Genomic DNA, 23,323 nt, shown 5'->3' with positions numbered 1-23,323 from the left:
TGTGTATGGATGTGTGTATATATGTGTAGGGTTTATAGAATTATAATAGGAATTGGAGATGGGTTTTGAGTTTATATAGGGATTTGAGAGCTGAGTTAGGGTTTTGGAGGATATATTTCGGGCTAGGCATGCAAAATTAGGATTGTGGGCTTTTAAAAACGGAAAATAAAATATTTTTGGGAGAAATTCGGGATCCTGGGCAGTCAGTAGCGCGGCCGCGCTAAGTGTAGCGCGGGCGCGCTAGTGTCTGCAGCCCAGGGCCGAAATTTCTCGTTTTTTGCGTTTTTGAGGTTTACAACGGTACAGTGTGGTTCCAATGCGTGGGTTGCCTCCCACGAAGCGCTTGTTTAACGTCGTTAGCTCGACGTGAAGTCCAGAATTAATCCGATTCCGATTGAAGAATCGTGGTTTGTACCTCACGATTCACATTTCCGCCAAAGTAAGGTTTCAACCGTTGACCATTAACCTTAAATGATTCATCCGGTGATTTTGCATAGATTTCTACTGCACCGTGGGAGAATACCGTCTTGACTGTAAACGGTCCCGACCAGCGTGACTTGAGTTTTCCTGGAAACAGCTTCAACCGAGAGTTATACAATAGAACCAATTGTCCTACTACAAAAGATTTTTGTATCAACCGCTGATCATGCAATCTTTTCACCTTCTCTTTGTAGAGTTTGTTATTTTCATAAGCACGGAGGCGGAACTCCTCCAACTCATTGAGTTGCATCATGCGTTTCTCTCCAGCTAATTGTAAGTCGAAATTCAACTTCTTTAGTGCCCAATAAGCTTTATGTTCAAACTCTACTGGTAAGTGACAAGCTTTCCCAAACACTAACTGAAATGGAGAAGTACCCAATGGTGTTTTGTAAGCTGTTCGATAAGCCCAAGAAGCTTCATCTAGTCGCAAAGACCAGTCTTTCCTAGAAGGGTTAACCACCTTCTCTAATATGCGTTTAATCTCTCTGTTAGAAACTTCAGCTTGACCATTCGTTTGGGGATGATAAGCAGTAGCGACCCGATGATTGATATTATACCTTGTCATCAAGGTCGTGAATTTCCGATTGCAGAAATGAGAGCCTTCATCACTGATAATGACTCTAGGGACTCCGAAACGGGTAAAGATTTGTTTTTGTAGAAATTGCAAGACCACCTTAGCATCATTTGTAGGTAAGGCTTTCACCTCCACCCATTTAGACACATAATCAACTGCTAATAGAATATACTGGTTGTTGCAAGACGAAACGAACGGTCCCATAAAATCAATACCCCAAACATCAAATATTTCGACTTCCAAAAGCATTTTAAGAGGCATTTCATTCCTCCTAGAAATATTACCTGTACGTTGACATCGATCGCAACTCAACACAAACTGATGAGCATCTTTAAACAGAGTTGGCCAGTAAAAACCTGCTTGAAGTACCCTCTTTGCTGTCTTCTCTCCGCTATAATGGCCTCCATAACCAGTGGAATGGCACTCGCGCAAAACTCCCTCAACTTCATTATTAGGGATACACCGTCTGAGAATTTGATCGACTCCTTGTTTAAACAAAAAGGGTTCATCCCAAATTTACCATTTCACATCGTGAAGGAATTTCTTGCGTTGAGCATAAGAGAATTCTGGAGGAATGACTTTACTCACCAGATAATTTACAATGTCAGCAAACCATGGTTCTTCGGCTTCAACTCCAAACAACTGTTCATCTGGAAAGAATTCATTAATTAGAGTGTTGTCGGTAGTTTGTTTGCTATGATCTTCTAGTCGGGATAAATGATCCGCTACCTGATTTTCCGTGCCTTTCCGATCTTTAATTTCCACATCAAATTCTTGGAGTAATAGAACCCAACGTATTAGTCTTGGTTTAGAATCCTTCTTTGAGATGAGATACCGAATGGCTGCATGATCAGTGTATACCACTACTTTTGTTCCAAGAAGATAAGACCTGAACTTCTCAAAGCTAAAGACAATAGCTAGAAGTTCTTTTTCTGTAGTAGTGTAATTCAACTGTGCATCATTCAAAGTTTTGCTGGCGTAGTAGATAACATGAAACACGTTACTTGTACGCTGGCCCAGTACAGCTCCTACAGCATAATCACTGGCATCACACATCAATTCGAATGGTTTACTCCAATCAGGTGCAGTGATGATAGGTGCTGATGTCAACTTCTTTTTCAAAAATTCGAATGCTTCCAAGCACTCCTCATCAAATTTGAATGGAATGTCTTTCTCTAACAGATTGCAAAGAGGTTTGGAAATTTTTGAGAAGTCCTTGATGAACCTCCGATAGAAACCTGCATGACCAAGGAAGCTTCGGATACCCTTAACCGAGATTGGTGGAGGAAGATTTTTAATTGTTTCCACCTTCGCTTTATCAACTTCTAGTCCCTTGGCAGATACTTTATGTCCCAATATGATTCCTTCTTGCACCATGAAATGGCATTTTTCCCAATTGAGAATTAGATTAGTTTCCACACAGCGCTTAAGAACCATTCTCAGATTCGTGAGGCATTCGTCATAAGATGTTCCGAATACAGAAAAATCGTCCATGAATACCTCCACATTGATACCGATCATCTCTGAGAATATTGCCATCATGCACCTTTGAAAAGTGGCTGGTGCACCGCATAAGCCAAAAGGTACTCTTCGGAATGCAAATGTACCATAAGGGCATGTAAAGGTTGTCTTTTCTTGATCCTCTGGAGAAATAGCAATCTGATTATAGCCAGAATACCCATCCAACAGGCAATAGAATTCATGACCAGCCAACCTGTCAAGCATCTGATCAATAAAAGGCAGAGGGAAGTGATCCTTCCTTGTAGCTTTATTCAGCTTTCTGTAGTCCATGCAAATCCTCCAACCAGTGACAGTCCTAGTTGAGATGAGTTCCCCTTTTTCGTTGGCTACTACTGTCATGCCCCCTTTCTTAGGCACACATTGTACTGGACTCACCCATGAGCTATCTGAAATTGGATATATGATACCTGCATCGAGCCATTTAAGAATCTCTTTATTTACAACCTCCTTCATGATAGGATTTAACCTTCTCTGTTGTTCCACTGAAGGTTTGCTTCCTTCTTCAATGAGAATTTTGTGTTGACAAAAGGATGGACTGATTCCCTTGATATCAGCTATAGTCCAACCAATTGCTGTTTTGAATTCCCTTAGCACCCTTAAAAGTTTTTCCTCTTCCTCACCTGACAAGTTAGCTGCAATAATAACAGGAAGAGTAGAACCTTTACCAAGAAAAGCATACCTCAAGTGATCCGGTAGCGGTTTAAGTTCAAGTTTAGGTGCTTCGATCACTGATGGTTGTAGTGGTTTATGATCTTCCTTTTGTTCCTCCAAGCCAAGAGATTCGACAGGTGGTTCAAAATTCCTTCGCCAAGGTGATGAGTTAAGATGATGGAGTTCTTCCAATTCTTCTTCACTGTCCAATTCCTCATCATTGGTAAGGATTGCTTCCAATACATCATTCTGTAAAACCCGCTGGCTATTAGTTTCTGCCGTAGTATCAAGTACATCCATACTGAAACAAGATTCCTCATCAGTTGGTAATTTCATTGCATTGAATACGTTGAACGTGACCGTCTGATCTTGTATTCTCATTGTAAGTTCCCCTTTTTGTACATCGATCAAAGTTTGCCCGGTGGCTAAAAAGGGTCTACCCAAGATGATAGGAATTCTTTTGTCTTCTTCAAAATCAAGAATCACGAAGTCGGCTGGAAATATTAATTTATCAACCTTGACCAGCACATCTTCAATTATACCCCTCGGATATGTGATCGAACGATCAGCCAGCTGTAGAGACATGTTTGTCGGCTTGAGCTCTAGCAGGCCAAGTTGTGTGAAGATAGATAGAGGCATCAGATTGATGCTAGCTCCCAAGTCGCATAGACACTTATCAAAAGAGAACTCCCCAATAGTGCAAGGGATAGTAAAGCTTCCCGGGTCTTTAAGCTTAGGTGGTAATTTTTGTTGAAGCACAGCACTACATTCCTCTGTTAAAGCTACTGTCTCTAACTCCTCGAGCTTTAGCTTTTTTGAAAGAATACCCTTCATGAATTTGGCATAGCTAGGCATTTGCTCGAGTGCTTCAGCAAACGGAATGTTGATGTGAAGCTTTTTGAAAACTTCAAGGAATTTACCAAATTGCTTATCCAGCTGCTGTTTTTTTAACCTCCTAGGAAACGGAGGTGGTGGATATAATGGCTTTGATACCGGAGCAGCTGCAGGGATAGCCTTGTCCATTTCAACAGTAGGTTTTATGCCAATTGTATTCGACGGAAGTTCTGCTGGAATTTCTTGCGGTTCATCATCCTGATCTTGTACTAACGTTGAGGTTGGCCCTGTTGTAGTTTTTCCAGATCTCAGCGTAATGGATTGGACTTGCTCTTTAGGGTCCCTCTTACCTGGTACCTCTGTATCACTAGGGAGATTCCCCTGTGGTCTGCTTAATAAAGCATTAGCTAACTGACCGACTTGTGTCTCCAAGGCTTTTAAAGTTACTGCCTGACTCTTGTACATGAGTCTTAGCTCTTCCATGTCAGACCTTTCGTTAGCTGATTGCCCATGATTCTGAAATCCCGGAGGGTGATATGGCTGTTTAGGTGCATACTGTTGTGAAGTTCCAGCCTGACTATACTGTTTAGGTCCCTGTTGAAATCCTTGTTGAGGTTGATTATAACCCTGATTATTACTCCAGCTGAAATTCGGATGATTTCGGTTGTTAGGATGGTAAGTAGCTGGGGCAGGCTGTTGACCTCTCTGAAAATTGCTCACAAATTGTGCTGATTCACTAGAAATGGCACATTGATCAGTAGAGTGAGTACCAGCACATAATTCGCAAATTGAGATTGGCTGTTGAATTCCTTGGTGAGCCAGAGAATCGACTTTCATCGTGAGAGCTTTAAGTTGAGCAGCAATAGCTGTAGACGTGTCAAGGTCAAGAATTCCGGCTACCTTCCCTTGAGTAAGTCTTTGAGTAGGGTTCTGATATTCATTAGCAGCCATCATTTCAATAAGATCATAAGCTTCTTCATAACTTTTAGCCCATAGCGCACCTCCAGAAGCAGCATCAAGCATAGGTCTGGATTGAGGTCCAAGACCATTATAGAAACTGTTTATTTGAATCCAATCCGGCATGCCATGATGGGGACACTTCCTTAGCATCTCCTTATATCGCTCCCAGGCTTCACAGAATGTTTCTCCTGTTTGTTGAGAGAATTGAGATAGAGCATTTCGTAGTGCAGCAGTCTTTGCCATGGGGAAGAATTTAGTGAGAAACTTTTGAGCTAGATCTTCCCATGTAGTAATCGAACCAGATGGTAAAGAATGTAACCATCCCTTAGCCTTATCTCTCAGTGAAAATGGGAAAAGCCTTAGCTTCACAGCATCATCAGAGACGTCATTAAATTTGAAGGTGTCACAGATCTCTATAAAATTACGTATATGCATATTAGGGTCTTCAGTAGGAGAACCCCCATACTGTACCGAGTTCTGGACCATTTGAATAGTTCCTGGTTTGATTTCAAAGGCTTTGGCTGCGATTGCAGGCCTGACAATGCTTGACTGGATATCATCAATCTTTGGCATAGAGAAATCCTTCAATGCCTTACTGTCTGGTTGTGCTTCAGGTTCCGTCATTGTTTCAGAATCAGAAGAAGAAGAAGATGAATTAATTGCTTCCTTACGAGCTTTAGAACGTGTTAGCATAAACGCGACCCAAGTACCTGAAATAAAGAAAAGAAGAAAAGTGAGAAGAGAATAGAATCCTAGTCAGTGAATTTTAATGCACACTGATGACAAGTACATAAACTAATTAATTAACACCGAGTCCCCGGCAGCGGCGCCAAAAACTTGTTCGCAAAAATCTACACGCAAGCGCACGTGATCACAAGTAATATATTTGTTCGTTCCCACAGAGACTGGTGAATTAAGAATACGCACCTATTCAACAATGTATGAGTAATTTTCACTGCTAAGACAATTAACAAGGATGGGTTCTTTTATACTAATAACTAAATTTACTAATCAAATTCAGAATAGGAAAACACATGGGATTCTAACTTCATTATCGAATTCATCTAGAATTGAAATTACTGATTAACATGTGACTGTTGATCCTAATCAGACAACACGAAAGTAATACATGCCAACTCTCGTTGCACACATATCATACCAATCAAAATCCGCAATTAAGACAGAAATCTCATGGACACCAACAAAGCTCAGACCCTATATCTCTATAGCGGTAGTGTAAGCAGAGAGGTTTAATAACAGGTCGTCTATCGTGATTACACAGGGTGATAAAAATAGTTCAAGTCTACCACAAATTATGTTTCATTCGCATAATCCTATGTTTACATGGCATAGTTCTAAATTCAATCATCCACTCTCGCTTCAGAAAGAATTAACAAACAACTTAGAAGTTAGCTACGCTCCTAAGAAGAATAAGCACGGCTCATGCAAAGAAATCAACGTACGTCACACAATCAAGCAATTAATATTCGTTACTAGACTACATCGATAAATCCATTAGAATCCCATGAAGGCGGTTAGTTCATAATCGAACTAATCGACATCATGGGTTCTAGTGAAAACATGATAAATAAATTACGAGAATTAAACGGAATAAAAATACTTGAATTAATAATAAAGAACACAACTTTACAGATTTGATGTTCACGATCTCGCTCGAAACTGTCACTTCCTCGCGAAGAACGATCCAATACAAACTGATAATGTGCTTGATTACAAAAACTAAACTATGATATTGTTCTATGATACAAGTGAGGCTAGGGTTTTTTCACATGAGAAATTAAAATACATTGACCAAGTCAACCGGGCCTCGACCGCTGCTAAAATCCATCAGAAAAGCTTCAAAAATCAGCCCGGAACAACTCTGTTGGGCGCGGCCGCGCTAAACTAGCGCAGGCGCGCTAGTGGGACAGTAGCTAGCGCGGGCGCGCTAGTGGAACAGGCTGTAGCGCGGGCGCGCTAGGCACTAGCGCGGGCGCGCTAGTGTCTGCCCCCGGATGGCCAATTTCTCCAATTCCGCTCGTTCTCGCGTGCTTGTCCTTCCTCGCTCTAGTACCACTTCCGTAGGTGATCACGGTTGCATTTAGCACATGCAACAAGCCCTTTAAACCCCTAGATAGCTCTAGTGGACGAGTGTGTTCTCGTGAGGGTTTGTAGAAGATGTACCCACAAAATCCCAAGTTGTGATGAATCCACAATTCTCCATTCTTGCAAATAATGCACCAAAAACAACCTAAAATGATAGAAAATCACTTCATCACCTCAACTCGTGACCTGCACAGAAAAACAATAAAAACACATCAAAAGACACTAAACACTTAAGTACAACCAACCAATTTAAGTGGAAATGAAGGCCTATAAGTGTGTATAAATACCACTTATCAGTTAGTACATGGGAATTTCTTGAAAATATCCCTGGGCAGTTTCTTTTGATATTTACACATAAATAGGTCCCTATGGATATATCAATTTGGTCACGGCCATATTTGGGTCAATCGGGACTGAATCGGAGCAGATATAACGAAGTTCGAGTTTTTGACGAATTCTCAAAGGGGGGGTTAGTACACGGGAATTTCATGAAAATTTCACCGGGAAGTTTCTTTTGATATTTTCACATAAATAGGTCCCTATGGATATATCAATTTGGTCACGGCCATATTTGGGTCAATCGGGACTGAATCGGAGCAGATATAACGAAGTTCGAGTTTTTAACGAATTCTCAATGAAGGTTAGTACACGGGAATTTCATGAAAATATCCCGAGCTGATTCTTTTGATATTTTCACATAAATGGGTCCCTTTGGATATATGAATTTGGTCACGACCATATTCGGGGCAATCGAGACTAAATTGGAGCTGATATAATGAAGTTCGAGTTTTGAACGAATTCTCAAAGGGGTTAGTACACGGGAATTTCATGAAATTTTCACCGGGAAGTTTCTTTTGATATTTTCACATAAATGGATCCCTATGGATATATGAATTTGGTCACGACGATATTTGGGGCAATCGGGACTGAATCGGAGCAGATATAACGAAGTTCGAGTTTTTGACGAATTCTCAAAGGGGTAAGTACACGGGAATTTCTTGAAAATATCCCGGGCAGATTCTTTTGATATTTTCACATTAATGGGTTCCTGTGGATATATGAATTTGGTCACGACCATATTTTGGACAGTCGGGACTGAATCGTAGCAGATATAACGAAGTTCGATTTTTTGACGAATTCTCAAAGGGAGTTGTTCACGGGAATTTCATGAAAATTTCACCGGGAAGTTTCTTTTGATATTTTCACATAAATGGGTCCCTATGGATATATGAATTTGGTCATGACAATATTTGGGGCAATCGAGACTAAATCGGAGCAGATATAACGAAGTTCGAGTTTTTAACGAATTCTGAAAGGGGTTAGTACACGGGAATTTTTTGAAAATATCCCTGGGCAGTTTCTTTTGATATTTCCACATAAATAGGTCCCTATGGATATATGAATTTGGTCACGACCATATTTGGGTCAATCGGGACTGAATCGGAGGAGATATAATGAAGTACGAGTTTTTGACGAATTCTCAAAGGGGGTTAGTACACGGGAATTTCTTGAAAATATCCCTGGGCAGTTTCTTTTGATATTTCCACATAAATAGGTCCCCATGGATATATCAATTTGGTCACGGCCATATTTGGGTCAATCGGGACTGAATCGGAGCAGATATAACGAAGTTCGAGTTTTTAACGAATTCTCAATGAGGGTTAGTACACGGGAATTTCATGAAAATTTCACCGGGAAGTTTCTTTTGATATTTTCACATAAATGGGTCCCTTTGGATATATGAATTTGGTCACGACCATATTTGTGGCAATCGAGACTAAATCGGAGCAGATATAACGAAGTTCGAGTTTTTAACGAATTCTGAAAGGGGTTAGTACACGGGAATTTCTTGAAAATATCCCGAGCAGATTCTTTTGATATTTTCACATAAATGGGTTCCTATGGATATATGAATTTGGTCACGACCATATTCGGGGCAGTCGGGACTGAATCGGAGCTGATATAATGAAGTTCGAGTTTTTAACGAATTCTCAAAGGGGTTAGTACACGGGAATTTTTTGAAAATATCCTGGGCAGTTTCTTTTGATATTTCCACATAAATAGGTCCCTATGGATGTATGAATTTGGTCACGACCATATTTGGGTCAATCGGGACTGAATCGGAGCAGATATAATGAAGTACGAGTTTTTGACGAATTCTCAAAGAGGGTTAGTACACGGGAATTTCTTGAAAATATCCCTGGGCAGTTTCTTTTGATATTTCCACATAAATAGGTCCCTATGGATATATCAATTTGGTCACGGCCATATTTGGGTCAATCGGGACTGAATCGGAGCAGATATAACGAAGTTCGAGTTTTTAACGAATTCTCAATGAGGGTTAGTACACGGGAATTTCATGAAAATTTCACCGGGAAGTTTCTTTTGATATTTTCACATAAATGGGTCCCTTTGGATATATGAATTTGGTCACGACCATATTTTGGGCAATCGAGACTAAATCGGAGCAGATATAACGAAGTTCGAGTTTTTAACGAATTCTCAAAGGAGTTTGTACACGGGAATTTCTTAAAAATATCCTGAACTGATTCTTTTGATATTTTCACATAAATGGGTTCCTATAGATATATGAATTTGGTCACGACCATATTCGGGGCAGTCGGGACTGAATTGGAGCTGATATAATGAAGTTCGAGTTTTGAACGAATTCTCAAAGGGGTTAGTACACGGGAATTTCATGAAATTTTCACCGGGAAGTTTCTTTTGATATTTTTACATAAATGGGTCCCTATGGATATATGAATTTGGTCACGAAGATATTTGGGGCAATCGGGACTGAATCGGAGCAGATATAACGAAGTTCGAGTTTTTGACGAATTCTCAAAGGGGTAAGTACACGGGTATTTCTTGAAAATATCCCGGGCAGATTCTTTTGATATTTTCACATAAATGGGTTCCTATGGATATATGAATTTGGTCACGACCATATTTTGGACAGTCGGGACTGAATCGTAGCAGATATAACGAAGTTCGATTTTTTGACGAATTCTCAAAGGGAGTTGTTCACGGGAATTTCATGAAAATTTCACCGGGAATTTTCTTTTGATATTTTCACATAAATGGGTCCCTATGGATATATGAATTTGGTCATGACAATATTTGCGGCAGTCAGGACTGAATGGTAGCTGATATAATGAAGTTCGAGTTTTTAACGAATTCTCAAAGGGAACGTACACGGGAATTTTTTGAAAATATCCCTGGGCAGTTTCTTTTGATATATCCACATAAATAGGTCCCTATGGATATATGAATTTGGTCTCGACCATATTTGGGTCAATCGGGACTGAATCGGAGCAGATATAATGAAGTACGAGTTTTTGAAGAATTCTCAAAGGCGGTTAGTACACGGGAATTTTTTGAAAATATCCCTGGGCAGTTTCTTTTGATATTTCCACATAAATAGGTCCCTATGGATATATCAATTTGGTCACGACCATATTTGGGAAAATCGGGACTGAATCGGAGCAGATATAACAAAGTTCGAGTTTTTAACGAATTCTCAATGAGGGTTAGTACACGGGAATTTCATGAAAATTTCACCGGGAAGTTTCTTTTGATATTTTCACATAAATGGGTCCCTATGGATATATGAATTTGGTCACGACGATATTTGGGGCAATCGGGACTGAATCGGAGCAGATATAACGAAGTTCGAGTTTTTAACGAATTCTCAAAGGAGGGGTTAGTACACGGGAATTTCTTGAAAATATCCCGAGCAGATTCTTTTGATATTTTCACATAAATGGGTTCCTATGGATATATGAATTTGGTCACGACCATATTCGGGGCAGTCGGGACTGAATCGGAGCTGATATAATGAAGTTCGAGTTTTTAACGAATTCTCAAAGGGGTTAGTACACGGGAATTTTTTGAAAATATCCTGGGCAGTTTCTTTTGATATTTCCACATAAATAAGTCCCTATGGATATATGAATTTGGTCACGACCATATTTGGGTCAATCGGGACTGAATCGGAGCAGATATAATGAAGTACGAGTTTTTGACGAATTCTCAAAGAGGGTTAGTACACGGGAATTTCTTGAAAATATCCCTGGGCAGTTTCTTTTGATATTTCCACATAAATAGGTCCCTATGGATATATCAATTTGGTCACGGCCATATTTGGGTCAATCGGGACTGAATCGGAGCAGATATAACGAAGTTCGAGTTTTTAACGAATTCTCAATGAGGGTTAGTACACGGGAATTTCATGAAAATTTCACCGGGAAGTTTCTTTTGATATTTTCACATAAATGGGTCCCTTTGGATATATGAATTTGGTCACGACCATATTTTGGGCAATCGAGACTAAATCGGAGCAGATATAACGAAGTTCGAGTTTTTAACGAATTCTCAAAGGAGTTAGTACACGGGAATTTCTTAAAAATATCCTGAGCTGATTCTTTTGATATTTTCACATAAATGGGTTCCTATAGATATATGAATTTGGTCACGACCATATTCGGGGCAGTCGGGACTGAATTGGAGCTGATATAATGAAGTTCGAGTTTTGAACGAATTCTCAAAGGGGTTAGTACACGGGAATTTCATGAAATTTTCACCGGGAAGTTTCTTTTGATATTTTCACATAAATGGGTCCCTATGGATATATGAATTTGGTCACGAAGATATTTGGGGCAATCGGGACTGAATCGGAGCAGATATAACGAAGTTCGAGTTTTTGACGAATTCTCAAAAGGGTAAGTACACGGGTATTTCTTGAAAATATCCCGGGCAGATTCTTTTGATATTTTCACATAAATGGGTTCCTATGGATATATGAATTTGGTCACGACCATATTTTGGACAGTCGGGACTGAATCGTAGCAGATATAACGAAGTTCGATTTTTTGACGAATTCTCAAAGGGAGTTGTTCACGGGAATTTCATGAAAATTTCACCGGGAATTTTCTTTTGATATTTTCACATAAATGGGTCCCTATGGATATATGAATTTGGTCACGAAGATATTTGGGGCAATCGGGACTGAATCGGAGCAGATATAACGAAGTTCGAGTTTTTGACGAATTCTCAAAAGGGTAAGTACACGGGTATTTCTTGAAAATATCCCGGGCAGATTCTTTTGATATTTTCACATAAATAGGTCCCTATGGATATATCAATTTGGTCACGACCATATTTGGGTAAATCGGGACTGAATCGGAGCAGATATAACAAAGTTCGAGTTTTTAACGAATTCTCAATGAGGGTTAGTACACGGGAATTTCATGAAAATTTCACCGGGAAGTTTCTTTTGATATTTTCACATAAATGGGTCCCTATGGATATATGAATTTGGTCACGACGATATTTGGGGCAATCGGGACTGAATCGGAGCAGATATAACGAAGTTCGAGTTTTTAACGAATTCTCAAAGGAGGGGTTAGTACACGGGAATTTCTTGAAAATATCCCGAGCAGATTCTTTTGATATTTTCACATAAATGGGTTCCTATGGATATATGAATTTGGTCACGACCATATTCGGGGCAGTCGGGACTGAATCGGAGCTGATATAATGAAGTTCGAGTTTTTAACGAATTCTCAAAGGGGTTAGTACACGGGAATTTTTTGAAAATATCCTGGGCAGTTTCTTTTGATATTTCCACATAAATAAGTCCCTATGGATATATGAATTTGGTCACGACCATATTTGGGTCAATCGGGACTGAATCGGAGCAGATATAATGAAGTACGAGTTTTTGACGAATTCTCAAAGAGGGTTAGTACACGGGAATTTCTTGAAAATATCCCTGGGCAGTTTCTTTTGATATTTCCACATAAATAGGTCCCTATGGATATATCAATTTGGTCACGGCCATATTTGGGTCAATCGGGACTGCATCGGAGCAGATATAACGAAGTTCGAGTTTTTAACGAATTCTCAATGAGGGTTAGTACACGGGAATTTCATGAAAATTTCACCGGGAAGTTTCTTTTGATATTTTCACATAAATGGGTCCCTTTGGATATATGAATTTGGTCACGACCATATTTTGGGCAATCGAGACTAAATCGGAGCAGATATAACGAAGTTCGAGTTTTTAACGAATTCTCAAAGGAGTTAGTACACGGGAATTTCTTAAAAATATCCTGAGCTGATTCTTTTGATATTTTCACATAAATGGGTTCCTATAGATATATGAATTTGGTCACGACCATATTCGGGGCAGTCGGGACTGAATTGGAGCTGATATAATGAAGTTCGAGTTTTGAACGAATTCTCAGAGGGGTTAGTACACGGGAATTTCATGAAATTTTCACCGGGAAGTTTCTTTTGATATTTTCACATAAATGAGTCCCTATGGATATATGAATTTGGTCACGAAGATATTTGGGGCAATCGGGACTGAATCGGAGCAGATATAACGAAGTTCGAGTTTTTGACGAATTCTCAAAAGGGTAAGTACACGGGTATTTCTTGAAAATATCCCGGGTAGATTCTTTTGATATTTTCACATAAATGGGTTCCTATGGATATATGAATTTGGTCACGACCATATTTTGGACAGTCGGGACTGAATCGTAGCAGATATAACGAAGTTCGATTTTTTGACGAATTCTCAAAGGGAGTTGTTCACGGGAATTTCATGAAAATTTCACCGGGAATTTTCTTTTGATATTTTCACATAAATGGGTCCCTATGGATATATGAATTTGGTCACGAAGATATTTGGGGCAATCGGGACTGAATCGGAGCAGATATAACGAAGTTCGAGTTTTTGACGAATTCTCAAAAGGGTAAGTACACGGGTATTTCTTGAAAATATCCCGGGCAGATTCTTTTGATATTTTCACATAAATAGGTCCCTATGGATATATCAATTTGGTCACGACCATATTTGGGTAAATCGGGACTGAATCGGAGCAGATATAACAAAGTTCGAGTTTTTAACGAATTCTCAATGAGGGTTAGTACACGGGAATTTCATGAAAATTTCACCGGGAAGTTTCTTTTGATATTTTCACATAAATGGGTCCCTATGGATATATGAATTTGGTCACGACGATATTTGGGGCAATCGGGACTGAATCGGAGCAGATATAACGAAGTTCGAGTTTTTATCGAATTCTCAAAGGAGGGGTTAGTACACGGGAATTTCTTGAAAATATCCCGAGCAGATTCTTTTGATATTTTCACATAAATGGGTTCCTATGGATATATGAATTTGGTCACGACCATATTCGGGGCAGTCGGGACTGAATCGGAGCTAATATAATGAAGTTCGAGTTTTTAACGAATTCTCAAAGGGGTTAGTACACGGGAATTTTTTGAAAATATCCTGGGCAGTTTCTTTTGATATTTCCACATAAATAAGTCCCTATGGATATATGAATTTGGTCACGACCATATTTGGGTCAATCGGGACTGAATCGGAGCAGATATAATGAAGTACGAGTTTTTGACGAATTCTCAAAGAGGGTTAGTACACGGGAATTTCTTGAAAATATCCCTGGGCAGTTTCTTTTGATATTTCCACATAAATAGGTCCCTATGGATATATCAATTTGGTCACGGCCATATTTGGGTCAATCGGGACTGCATCGGAGCAGATATAACGAAGTTCGAGTTTTTAACGAATTCTCAATGAGGGTTAGTACACGGGAATTTCATGAAAATTTCACCGGGAAGTTTCTTTTGATATTTTCACATAAATGGGTCCCTTTGGATATATGAATTTGGTCACGACCATATTTTGGGCAATCGAGACTAAATCAGAGCAGATATAACGAAGTTCGAGTTTTTAACGAATTCTCAAAGGAGTTAGTACACGGGAATTTCTTAAAAATATCCTGAGCTGATTCTTTTGATATTTTCACATAAATGGGTTCCTATAGATATATGAATTTGGTCACGACCATATTCGGGGCAGTCGGGACTGAATTGGAGCTGATATAATGAAGTTCGAGTTTTGAACGAATTCTCAAAGGGGTTAGTACACGGGAATTTCATGAAATTTTCACCGGGAAGTTTCTTTTGATATTTTCACATAAATGGGTCCCTATGGATATATGAATTTGGTCACGAAGATATTTGGGGCAATCGGGACTGAATCGGAGCAGATATAACGAAGTTCGAGTTTTTGACGAATTCTCAAAAGGGTAAGTACACGGGTATTTCTTGAAAATATCCCGGGCAGATTCTTTTGATATTTTCACATAAATGGGTTCCTATGGATATATGAATTTGGTCACGACCATATTTTGGATAGTCGGGACTGAATCGTAGCAGATATAACGAAGTTCGATTTTTTGACGAATTCTCAAAGGGAGTTGTTCACGGGAATTTCATGAAAATTTCACCGGGAATTTTCTTTTGATATTTTCACATAAATGGGTCCCTATGGATATATGAATTTGGTCACGAAGATATTTGGGGCAATCGGGACTGAATCGGAGCAGATATAACGAAGTTCGAGTTTTTGACGAATTCTCAAAAGGGTAAGTACACGGGTATTTCTTGAAAATATCCCGGGCAGATTCTTTTGATATTTTCACATAAATGGGTTCCTATGGATATATGAATTTGGTCACGACGATATTTGGGGCAATCGGGACTGAATCGGAGCAGATATAACGAAGTTCGAGTTTTTAACGAATTCTCAAAGGAGGGGTTAGTACACGGGAATTTCTTGAAAATATCCCGAGCAGATTCTTTTGATATTTTCACATAAATGGGTTCCTATGGATATATGAATTTGGTCACGACCATATTCGGGGCAGTCGGGACTGAATCGGAGCTGATATAATGAAGTTCGAGTTTTTAACGAATTCTCAAAGGGGTTAGTACACGGGAATTTTTTGAAAATATCCTGGGCAGTTTCTTTTGATATTTCCACATAAATAAGTCCCTATGGATATATGAATTTGGTCACGACCATATTTGGGTCAATCGGGACTGAATCGGAGCAGATATAATGAAGTACGAGTTTTTGACGAATTCTCAAAGAGGGTTAGTACACGGGAATTTCTTGAAAATATCCCTGGGCAGTTTCTTTTGATATTTCCACATAAATAGGTCCCTATGGATATATCAATTTGGTCACGGCCATATTTGGGTCAATCGGGACTGAATCGGAGCAGATATAACGAAGTTCGAGTTTTTAACGAATTCTCAATGAGGGTTAGTACACGGGAATTTCATGAAAATTTCACCGGGAAGTTTCTTTTGATATTTTCACATAAATGGGTCCCTTTGGATATATGAATTTGGTCACGACCATATTTTGGGCAATCGAGACTAAATCGGAGCAGATATAACGAAGTTCGAGTTTTTAACGAATTCTCAAAGGAGTTAGTACACGGGAATTTCTTAAAAATATCCTGAGCTGATTCTTTTGATATTTTCACATAAATGGGTTCCTATAGATATATGAATTTGGTCACGACCATATTCGGGGCAGTCGGGACTGAATTGGAGCTGATATAATGAAGTTCGAGTTTTGAACGAATTCTCAAAGGGGTTAGTACACGGGAATTTCATGAAATTTTCACCGGGAAGTTTCTTTTGATATTTTCACATAAATGGGTCCCTATGGATATATGAATTTGGTCACGAAGATATTTGGGGCAATCGGGACTGAATCGGAGCAGATATAACGAAGTTCGAGTTTTTGACGAATTCTCAAAAGGGTAAGTACACGGGTATTTCTTGAAAATATCCCGGGCAGATTCTTTTGATATTTTCACATAAATGGGTTCCTATGGATATATGAATTTGGTCACGACCATATTTTGGACAGTCGGGACTGAATCGTAGCAGATATAACGAAGTTCGATTTTTTGACGAATTCTCAAAGGGAGTTGTTCACGGGAATTTCATGAAAATTTCACCGGGAATTTTCTTTTGATATTTTCACATAAATGGATCCCTATGGATATATGAATTTGGTCATGACAATATTTGCGGCAGTCAGGACTGAATGGTAGCTGATATAATGAAGTTCGAGTTTTTAACGAATTCTCAAAGGGAACGTACACGGGAATTTTTTGAAAATATCCCTGGGCAGTTTCTTTTGATATATCCACATAAATAGGTCCCTATGGATATATGAATTTGGTCTCGACCATATTTGGGTCAATCGGGACTGAATCGGAGCAGATATAATGAAGTACGAGTTTTTGAAGAATTCTCAAAGGCGGTTAGTACACGGGAATTTTTTGAAAATATCCCTGGGCAGTTTCTTTTGATATTTCCACATAAATAGGTCCCTATGGATATATCAATTTGGTCACTACCATATTTGGGTAAATCGGGACTGAATCGGAGTAGATATAACGAAGTTCGAGTTTTTAACGAATTCTCAATGAGGGTTAGTACACGGGAATTTCATGAAAATTTCACCGGGAAGTTTCTTTTGATATTTTCACATAAATGGGTCCCTATGGATATATGAATTTGGTCACGACGATATTTGGGGCAATCGGGACTGAATCGGAGCAGATATAACGAAGTTCGAGTTTTTAACGAATTCTCAAAGGAGGGGTTAGTACACGGGAATTTCTTGAAAATATCCCGAGCAGATTCTTTTGATATTTTCACATAAATGGGTTCCTATGGATATATGAATTTGGTCACGACCATATTCGGGGCAGTCGGGACTGAATCGGAGCTGATATAATGAAGTTCGAGTTTTTGACGAATTCTCAAAGGGGTTAGTACACGGGAATTTCATGAAAATTTCACCGGGAAGTTTCTTTTGATATTTTCGCATAAATGGGTCCCTATGGATATATGAATTTGGTCATGACAATATTTGGGGCAGTCGGGACTGAATGGTAGCTGATATAATGAAGTTCGAGTTTTTAACGAATTCTCAAAGGGGTTAGTACACAGGAATTTTTTGAAAATATCCCTGGGCAGTTTCTTTTGATATTTCCACATAAATAGGTCCCTATGGATATATGAATTTGGTCACGACCATATTTGGGTCAATCGGGACTGAATCGGAGCAGATATAACGAAGTTCGAGTTTTTAACGAATTCTCAATGAGGGTTAGTACACGGGAATTTCATGAAAATTTCACCGGGAAGTTTCTTTTGATATTTTCACATAAATGGGTCCCTTTGGATATATGAATTTGGTCACGACCATATTTGGGGCAATCGAGACTAAATCGGAGCAGATATAACGAAGTTCGAGTTTTTAACGAATTCTCAAAGGGGTTAGTACACGGGAATTTCTTGAAAATATCCCGAGCAGATTCTTTTGATATTTTCACATAAATGGGTTCCTATGGATATATGAATTTGGTCACGACCATATTCGGGGCAGTCGGGACTGAATCGGAGCTGATATAATGAAGTTCGAGTTTTTGACGAATTCTCAAAGGGGTTAGTACACGGGAATTTCATGAAAATTTCACCGGGAAGTTTTTTTTGATATTTTCACATAAATGGGTCCCTATGGATATATGAATTTGGTCATGACAATATTTGGGGCAGTCGGGACTGAATGGTAGTTGATATAATGAAGTTCGAGTTTTTAACGAATTCTCAAAGGGGTTAGTACACAGGAATTTTTTGAAAATATCCCTGGGCAGTTTCTTTTGATATTTCCACATAAATAGGTCCCTATGGATATATGAATTTGGTCACGACCATATTTGTGGCAATCGGGACTGAATCGGAGCAGATATAATGAAGTACGAGTTTTTGACGAATTCTCAAAGGGGGTTGGTACACGGGAATTTCTTGAAAATATCCCTGGGCAGTTTCTTTTGATATTTCCACATAAATAGGTCCTATGGATATATCAATTTGGTCACGGCCATATTTGGGTCAATCGGGACTGAATCGGAGCAGATATAACGAAGTTCGAGTTTTTAACGAATTCTCAATGAGGGTTAGTACACGGGAATTTCATGAAAATTTCACCGGGAAGTTTCTTTTGATATTTTCACATAAATGGGTCCCTTTGGATATATGAATTTGGTCACGACCATATTTGTGGCAATGGAGACTAAATCGGAGCAGATATAACGAAGTTCGAGTTTTTAACGAATTCTCAAAGGGGTTAGTACACGGGAATTTCTTGAAAATATCCCGAGCAGATTCTTTTGATATTTTCACATAAATGGGTTACTATGGATATATGAATTTGGTCACGACCATATTCGGGGCAGTCGGGACTGAATCGGAGCTGATATAATGAAGTTCGAGTTTTTGACGAATTCTCAAAGGGGTTAGTACACGGGAATTTCATGAAAAATTCACCGGGAAGTTTCTTTTGATATTTTCACATAAATGGGTCCCTATGGATATATGAATTTGGTCACGACCATATTTGGGTCAATCGGGACTGAATCGGAGCAGATATAATGAAGTACGAGTTTTTGACGAATTCTCAAAGAGGGTTAGTGTTCGCAAAAATCTACACGCAAGCGCACGTGATCACAAGTAATATATTTGTTTGTTCCCACAGAGACTGGTGAATTAAGAATACGCACCTATTCAACAATGTATGAGTAATTTTCACTGCTAAGACAATTAACAAGGATGGGTTCTTTTATACTAATAACTAAATTTACTAATCAAATTCAGAATAGGAAAACACATGGGATTCTAACTTCATTATCGAATTCATCTAGAATTGAAATTACTGATTAACATGTGACTGTTGATCCTAATCAGACAACACGAAAGTAATACATGCCAACTCTCGTTGCACACATATCATACCAATCAAAATCCGCAATTAAGACAGAAATCTCATGGACACCAACAAAGCTCAGACCCTATATCTCTATAGCGGTAGTGTAAGCAGAGAGGTTTAATAACAGGTCGTCTATCGTGATTACACAGGGTGATAAAAATAGTTCAAGTCTACCACAAATTATGTTTCATTCACATAATCCTATGTTTACATGGCATAGTTCTAAATTCAATCATCCACTCTCGCTTCAGAAAGAATTAACAAACAACTTAGAAGTTAGCTACGCTCCTAAGAAGAATAAGCACGGCTCATGCAAAAAAATCAACGTACGTCACACAATCAAGCAATTAATATTCGTTACTAGACTACATCGATAAATCCATTAGAATCCCATGAAGGCGGTTAGTTCATAATCGAACTAATCGACATCATGGGTTCTAGTGAAAACATGATAAATAAATTACGAGAATTAAACGGAATAAAAATACTTGAATTAATAATAAAGAACACAACTTTACAGATTTGATGTTCACGATCTCGCTCGAAACTGTCACTTCCTCGCGAAGAACGATCCAATACAAACTGATAATGTGCTTGATTACAAAAACTAAACTATGATATTGTTCTATGATACAAGTGAGGCTAGGGTTATTTCACATGAGAAATTAAAATACATTGACCAAGTCAACCGGGCCTCGACCGCTGCTAAATTCCATCAGAAAAGCTTCAAAAATCAGCCCGGAACAACTCTGTTGGGCGCGGCCGCGCTAAACTAGCGCAGGCGCGCTAGTGGGACAGTAGCTAGCGCGGGCGCGCTAGTGGAACAGGCTGTAGCGCGGGCGCGCTAGGCACTAGCGCGGGCGCGCTAGGCACTAGCGCGGGCGCGCTAGTGTCTGCCCCCGGATGGCCAATTTCTCCAATTCCGCTCGTTCTCGCGTGCTTGTCCTTCCTCGCTCTAGTACCACTTCCGTAGGTGATCACGGTTGCATTTAGCACATGCAACAAGCCCTTTAAACCCCTAGATAGCTCTAGTGGACGAGTGTGTTCTCGTGAGGGTTTGTAGAAGATGTACCCACAAAATCTCAAGTTGTGATGAATCCACAATTCTCCATTCTTGCAAATAATGCACCAAAAACAACCTAAAATGATAGAAAATCACTTCATCACCTCAACTCGTGACCTGCACAGAAAAACAATAAAAACACATCAAAAGACACTAAACACTTAAGTACAACCAACCAATTTAAGTGGAAATGAAGGCCTATAAGTGTGTATAAATACCACTTATCACACCCCCAAACTTAAATTGATGCTTGTCCTCAAGCGTCAACGACACTATACAATAATACAATGCAGTGCATGAATGCAACTACGTGATGAATGAGTGAACTATGAAGTAATTGCCTTGCCAATTATAATACCTCAGATTGTGCTAATGATCTCGAATTTCACTTCTCTCGCTACTAAGTCAAATACTCTTCTATTTACAAGTGTGGAGTGCCAGTGTGTGCAAGCATGCTCTTTTATTGAGACAAGACAAAAACTACTACTCCCACAGAATCCCAATCAAGAATCGTAAAAGTTTAGAACTAACACCCCGTCACTCAAGTCCAACTAAAAGCCAAGGTCCCAAAGAATGTCCACACCCTTCTATTTTATTCACTATATTTTTTTTTCTTTTTATTGGTGATTAATTGCTCGGTCTAAGGTCAGAGCGTTTCGCAGTGTAAATGCGTTACGAACACCACAAGACTTCACACACCAATTATTCACTCTATTCTAGTGGTTTATTTAACCGTGCAATGGTTGAGATCCCTAAAGATTTATGCACTAGTACCCATGTAGCGAGTGTTGGGTCAACAATCCCAAACCACGAAGGGCTTTAGGTTGTTAGGCACAAAGTCCCCTCAGACTTAATTACTCGAGTACTAATGAGCTCAACCTAGTTAATTCTACCACTTATTTTTCTAGTGAATTTATTTACTACTATTTTTTTCTTTTTTCTTTTATATATATATATTTTTTTTTTCTAGAAAGGTATATCTACTCCTCAGTTCCCCCAAACTTAAGATTTACAGACCTAAGATGAAGGGTGCTCAATTCAATCCTAGAATTCATGGAATTTCGTCTAAATCCTATCTCAAGAACATATGTGAATTACAATTTCCAACACAAGCAATTTCCAAGTACTAACCTAGCATTGCAATTGAAACTACTAATCAAGAACTACGCACATAACTCATCATAGGCAATTAACTTGGCTTAACTTCATAATTCATGCAAATGCTCGTGATACTAACTATGACAATTACACTAAACATGTAAAATAAAAAAAATGAGAAAAATAGAAAGAAAACATGAGAAAAATAAAAAAAAATGTGAGAAATAATCAACGCAAAATAATAATAAAAAAAACGTGAACTACATGAACTAACTAACACATGCAATAGTAAACAAAATAAAATAACATGCTCTTCCTTAGATTACCACCCCCAAACTTAAAATTTTCAATGTCCCCATTGAAAGCGGTAAAAAGGCTAGAGCACCCACATACCTACTCGGAGTCCGAGTCCTCCCCCTCCTCCACTGGAGGTGAATCAGGTGGAGGATACTGCATCCCTGCTCCGAATACTGGCCACTGAACTGTGACCCCCTGTGCCTGGAAAGCACTACCAAGAGCCTGTGTCAAGTCAAACGCAAACCTCTGGTGGATGTCATGCATAGTGTCCATCCGTCTCGCTAGTCGGCGATAATGAACATCTCCCATCGGTTCGGAGCTCCTCTCCGTCTGAGAAGTACCAGCTCCAGAAGCTCTAGTCTGCTCCCTCCTAATAAATCCGGGACGTCCCCCTGGCATCTCATCATATAAGTACCCGAGGCCTCGAGGGTGGGGAACTCCTCCATCCCACTCCGTCATCCGACTGATCGCCGAATGATCAATAGGTGCTGCTGGCAGCTGTAATTGCTCGTTTGCTGGCCAACGAACACCGCTTGATCGACAGAGCTTCGTAACAATTGTGCCATATGGAATGGCACCAGTGGTTCCTCCCTGTAAGAACCTCAGAATCCCCTGATAAATAACATGTCCCAGATCAATATACTTGCCCGAGACAATCCCAAAGAGCAGAATAGCTCTATCCACCATCACCTCATGCCCATGTGAAGATGGCATGATGTTAGCACAGATGAAGGCGTTCCACGCCTTCGCATACTGGTTCAACGCGGCTGCTGGAAACGAAACATGTGCCGGCAAAGGAGGTGCCGTCATCTTCCAAGTCGTATCCGGCACACACATATCATACACCAACCGCTCAAGATCAACCGGATCATCATCAAACCGGCGTTTAGCACGCCCGATCCTCTCAACAACCCAATCTTCTTCATTACGGCGCTTGGCACGCCCCCCAATCACTCTACGGATCACTTCCGCACTATAATCCACACGGATTCCTCGCACCACCGTGAACCCATCGCGATTCTCCTTGGCATTAGCATAGAACTCGCGAATAATAGCCAAGGGA

The 23,323-nt window shown here is 39.5% G+C and overlaps 1 non-coding gene and 1 pseudogene across 1 annotated transcript; one reads left to right on the top strand and one right to left on the bottom strand.

Moving 5' to 3' along the window:
• The window catches only part of LOC135149711 (cullin-3A-like), a 13,232-nt pseudogene extending 11,122 nt beyond the window's left edge, over window positions 1-2,110 (bottom strand).
• Window positions 2,111-5,141: 3,031 nt separating this feature from the next.
• LOC135149809 (small nucleolar RNA R71) lies at window positions 5,142-5,248 on the top strand. The gene has a single exon (XR_010288024.1). It is a non-coding gene; the product is annotated as a small nucleolar RNA R71 (small nucleolar RNA).
• The last annotated feature ends 18,075 nt before the right edge of the window (window positions 5,249-23,323 follow it).

This window comes from Daucus carota, chromosome 9 (genome assembly GCF_001625215.2).
Source record: "Daucus carota subsp. sativus chromosome 9, DH1 v3.0, whole genome shotgun sequence".
Classification (NCBI taxonomy): domain Eukaryota; kingdom Viridiplantae; phylum Streptophyta; class Magnoliopsida; order Apiales; family Apiaceae; genus Daucus; species Daucus carota.
Note: the sequence above shows the minus strand (reverse complement) of the source record. Positions and strands in the feature narration are given on the sequence as shown.